Raw genomic sequence first — 5,771 nt, forward strand, 5'->3', positions numbered from 1 at the left:
TAATTTGTTAAGAAACATAACAATCTCTTCCACTATTTCAACTTAAAATCAGACCCCTCTTCTTAACTCATCAGAGATTCAAATTCATCAACATCCTTTTCTCAATCATCTCCTTCTTAATCAAACCCCTCTCCCTAAATTTTGCAGATAGATCAATATCAAAGAAGAACCCTAATTTCTTAATTTAGGGAAGATTATAAACCATAATTCTCTACGAAATCAAAATTAAACTTCATACTACCATCTCTACTTCAAATCAGAACAAACCCACTTTAATTCTAACAAACCATTGAGATTTAATAAAAAAGAATCAATCAAAACAGAAACCCTAAGTTTGACCTCCGATTTACCTTTTCTGTGAATTCTGATTTCAGTAATCGATTCAACAACATCAATCTCAATCAAAGCAAAATTAAACTACAGAGATACGAATTACAATGAAGAATTAAAGAGGTTTGATGCACTAACCCCTTTTTAAGAACCATGATCCAGATTTAACCCTCTTTCTCAACTATTACGGAGAAGAAAACCAAATTTTGAAGACGAAATTGATGCTAGTGGTGACGTAGGTGTTGCTGCTTGTGGTGACGGAGGTGTTGCTGCTGGTGTTCGTGGAGATTTGTTGCTGCTGGTGTTCGTGGAGATTTGTTGCTGCTGGTGATGATGGTGGTGGGAGAAGGAGACGGAAGAAAGAAGAAAAAAGAAATCAGAGAAGAAGAAGAAGAAAAGGTCAAGGGCATGTTTGTCTTTTTTTAAAATAACCAAAACTAAATTTACACACTTGGGGTTTTTGTCCCAATTTTATTTGAAACGGATTTTATTTGGTAGAAATAATATGACCGGTTTTTTCTTATCACTAGTTTGTTCACCTAGGGGTTTTGTCACTAGTTTTGTTGTAAGATTGTTGTTGATGAAAGATTTGATTCGGACCATCTAATAGTGCAAACAGAATTTTCTCTTTAAACTAAAAAAGATAAGGAATTTTACCTAATAAGCCTTCAAGCAGGAACCAAGTGTAATAGTTTAAGGCAAAACAATCGCCAAAAGCCACCAATGGGCACCATATCCCTTTCTTCTTTAGGTAATGTTAATGCAAAATTTTGCATTAGCTGTTGAAATGAGATTGGATTACAGCCTTTACAGATATGTGCGGTCTCTTGATTCTTCCAAGACTTTCAACAGAATCTATCTGGAACAGTATATATTCAAGCAAGCACATTTTCACACTATCAAAAAAAAAAGAGAGAGAGACTTCACTGAGTTGATGTTCAGGACTAAAATTTCATCAATCTGCATCTGATAGTATTTGTTGTTGTTGACAGTTCTCTAAAACTACACTTGCAGTTTCTTTCGGAAAGCTAATGGAAATTCAGTAAATTTTGGAAGGAGGGTAGTTTAGGTATGAGATGATAAGTGAGTGACTTTTGGATCATTAAGATTAACACCAGTTAGATTTTGTGAGAGAAAATCAGTCTCAATTGCTCTGAACAAATATCTTTTGAGGCGTGTACATGAACCGGTACAATCATTCTAGGTTGAAATATATGTAGTGGGCGGTGATGACTTAAACAAACAAAGCAATGTTTAAATGATAAACTAATACATGTATTAGTTATCATAAACTTTATTCCCTTTTTTGTTTCTTTTCATTTCTCTAACAAAAAAATCCATCTAGACTTATTGTTTAAGTATGTTTACAGGACTACACTTCATCATCCATATAGAAGAACCCTGACCAATCTTTATCAAACAGTACAGTACTAGCTCTAGCTCACATCACAGCACTATCAACCGCCAGCAGTCTACCACTTATCAGTTCTTTGGTTGCAATGTGGACTCAGCAACCAAAACAAAAGCATTAAAGTATCAAAGGTTTCCAGTTTCAGTGCTAGACATGCTTCATGTTAGGACAATCCTATCTCTTTATCTCTTAACTTTTTGAATAAAGCCTAAAACCCAACAGATACAAGGACAAGCACATTTGTGGGTTTGGGCTAGATTCATAATATGGTTACTTGTAGTCTCTCACTGGAGTGATATTCCGACTCATACAACATTTTGCTGGAACTAGGAAAAGATCACATACTGAGTCTAAGATATCCACTGTAAAGTCGGAAAATTCCAAAAGAAGAAATGTAACAACTCAGATATAAGAAGAATTATTTTTATATGCTGCGGTCTTGAGAAGGCTTACTGTGTACTCAGGAAAAAGCTCACTATAAGCATAGAAACTAAATGTAATTAGCATAATACAAGTTATATTCACAAGGTCCTGTAATCAAGCAACACCTGACGAGATGTGTCTATGTCTGATCTAGTTAATATGTATCTAGGTATGCTCAAATAGAGCTTAGTATATTACAGAATTTGTGGAAAAATGGACAAATGAAATGCATACCTCGTTGCTGGAATCTTGCATCATATAAGAATATGGGGATTCAGATTGAGATCCATATAGGCTACTTTTTGTACTTAGACTTAAAATCTTCAGCTGCGGACTTAAAAGCTGACTTCCGAAGGGTAGTGGGTTTGATTGCACTCTTCGGGTTGAGCGCTTTACGTATCTTCAGAACTGCCCATGCGGCCCCAGCAGCATGCCCTGCAGCGTCTAGCCCTTCATTCGTTGCCTCTGCTGCTTTTTCTCCATACCTGCAATCAGATAGCTTATTAGCGCCTTTCCCATTCATAACATCGACCATCTTCGCATTCATCCTTTTTTTCTTCTGGTTCTGGTAAAACTGGTTACTAGAAGAAAACTAAAGAAACAAGATAAATAGTGTACTAATGTTCAGATACAGACAGTTAAGGTCGAACATGTATGTGTGCAATTAGGCTGGAGTAAACCATCTTTTCTTTGACTTAGTATATCTGGTTAAAACTGACTGAACCTCACCGTCAGAGGTTTGTTGTCTCAACCTGATGCGAATATGGAGATATCTACATTTAAGTATGTCGGAACTATTTTTGAACATCTACATATATGGGAGTATTGGTACAGGGTATATCATGGATAGTGGGGGCATTAGCAAATTTCAGGCACAGATTACAATTACTAAGAATTTAAATAAAAAGAAATAATGCAAGGATTCAAGACGTTTTGTCCTCCAACAGACTGGATAACAATGAATCCATAGTAGGAGATAGAGCAAGCACTGAAGTAAAAGGTAATTTCAAAGAATGGTCTCAAGGGTAGACATGATATTTACCTGTGTGAAACAAGTCCTGTTGTGACGGTGGATGATGTTGACATGACATTCTTTCCAGCTACTTCAAAAGCATCACAAACCCTCCCTGTTAACCAGCAAAGAAAGATATCTTCAATAGTGTCGACTGAGAAACCATAATCTATACCAAGTAATACGAAGAGAAAGGTTTGGAAATAACAAAGATGACGCCGAAGGGGAACCAAATCTATTAGTTTCGTGTAGTCAACACAATTTAGTACCCCAACACCGAAAAAGAGTAACGGAACAAAGTTTCGAACATCTAAGTATGGCGGAAAAGGCCAGACAAGTTCACAACAGAAGAATATTTCTGCTCTATGATTTTAGCCTATTGAGAAAGTTAAGACTTCCAACTACTGAAGTGCCTGCACATATCCAACAACATGAAGCCCCGTCCATCTGTACTGAATGATGGTTAAGACTAAACATAGAATAGCAGGTAATGCCTAATGCTGCAGATTTACTCCCCTAAGTGACTGTAATCTGTGAGGCCCTTCAGCCTTCCCAACCTCTCAGGAGTTACCAAACTGAGCTAAAGAAAAATAGAAATTTCAATTGCCACAGTTCCTCCAAAACAATGTACACATGATGTGGAATACACCTTAAGTAATGAAAGTAACGGCTAACTTCCGAAATAATGAATTACCTGATATGAATAATAACAAATGAGCAAAGTAATCTTAACTCCTTAAAGTAAAAAAAACATCGTGATTGCAACACATACTCAAGCAATATTATGCCGTTAGCTAAGAGATTGTGTAAATTGTAAGGACATGATCTAAAACTACACCATAAAGCAAGAAGACGATATGCTGCAATAGTCAATCAGGCAATATATAATGAATAATGATTAACATACCTAACCCATCCAGGGAAGCAAGAATAACTTCCCCTGGGAGCATACTGAAGAATTTCTTTCCCACTTTGGAGTTCACTAATGAATTCGAGAAGTATCCCGAGACCTTCAAAACCCCACAAAGTATTCCAGTTGCCACTTTCTCTGACATCTTGGTGACCCTCTTAGCCCTAAGGGAATCATCATAATGACAAAAGGTTATGATACATGGATACCCTTAAACAGCAGACATCGATAATCTGCCTAAATTTTAATCCAAAAGAAAGAACTGAAAACAGCAAATTCATAAGACTACAGAATTCATGTTTGAAATGAAAACCTTTTTATTCTCTTCATTACTTCTGATTGTTCAGCACAGGGAGCCATCCTCTTAAGCAAAAATTCATTTCCCCATTTCAACCTATCAATTGTAACATCCCCACACCACAATATTCCCTTGATCACCTGACCAGATCCTACTGCAATGGCCTTAGCAACAAACCCACTATATTCCTCTACGTTTGGAGCCAACATCGTCCAATAAGCCGCAGCCAATTTCTCCATATCCTTCTGCTTCTCTGGAGTTCTCTGGAGTTAACTCCGCTGGCGATGTCTCCTTAGCCATCAATCCATCCAATACCTCAGATTTCTTCGACACCTTCTGAACAGAAAAACTAATATAAGTCTCCAAAATCTTATCAAATTCCTTCAGAAAATGTTCTTGTCCTTTTGAAGCAAATGTTGCACCATAATTCAATATACTATCAGATTCATTTCCTTTATGATGATCCTTATCGTCGTCACTAGAATCCGATTCATCTACAGGCGGAACACAAGCGAGAAAAAGTAATGTGATTCATCTAATTTAACAGCAGCTTCATCTTTTCCAAGAGGCCATTGAATCTCATCACCAATACGAGCAAGAACAGCTACAACGTGAATACCTTGACGAAGCCTAAGAATCGATAAATCACCAGATGCTAATTCAACACTATATTAAATGAGCAATTGCACAAGGAATTGTGGGTATAATTTCTTCAATTGGTTCTGTTGGAGCTGTTGGCGGTGGATTGACCTTGGGATTATGAAGAGGTTCTTCGCAATGTGGGAAAAGATTTTCAACATATCCTTCAACAACTATTGTTGGATACAAGTTTGATGATGATGGTTTTGAATCATTTGAGTGGTACTTGGGAATGGATTCAGAGTTTGATTGAATTACTTCTGGATATAGAGGCTTATGGATCGTATCACTAGCCATTGTTCTAAAATTAGGGTTTGCAGAAAAATGGGGTTAGGGTTACAAAAACCAACAGAAAAAAAAAATAAGCAAAAGACTATCAAATTGAAGAAGAAAGAAAGATATAATCTGTTGGTTGGAAAGAACTGAGGAGGAATTGGAAAGATACCATTTTCTGCCATTAACTAGAGCAGAGGCAGTGTACTAACTTACTGACTACTGTACTTGTACTAAACTACTAATTCGGTGAACCTTGATGGCCCAGTATAGGTTTGTTTTGAGACAAATTGAGCCCCCACTGATTGAGCTCAAGTTAAACTGTTTGGAGCTTAAAATTTAGAAACTTAGCCAAATATTTTCCATTTAGACAAGCCATTTGGATTGGCATATTAGGTTTTCGACCATGTAAAAAACCATAAAGCCGTGAATGATTAGCGGCGTGGTAGATACTAAGCCGAGCGAGAAAAAGTTT

At 36.8% G+C, this 5,771-nt stretch overlaps 1 pseudogene; it reads right to left on the bottom strand.

The window, feature by feature from the left end:
- Positions 1-2,177: 2,177 nt before the first annotated feature.
- On the bottom strand, positions 2,178-5,503 carry LOC113288974 (annotated as a pseudogene).
- Between the last annotated feature and the right edge of the window lie 268 nt (positions 5,504-5,771).

Source organism: Papaver somniferum, chromosome 6 (assembly GCF_003573695.1).
Source record: "Papaver somniferum cultivar HN1 chromosome 6, ASM357369v1, whole genome shotgun sequence".
In the NCBI taxonomy this organism is placed as follows: Eukaryota; Viridiplantae; Streptophyta; class Magnoliopsida; order Ranunculales; family Papaveraceae; genus Papaver; species Papaver somniferum.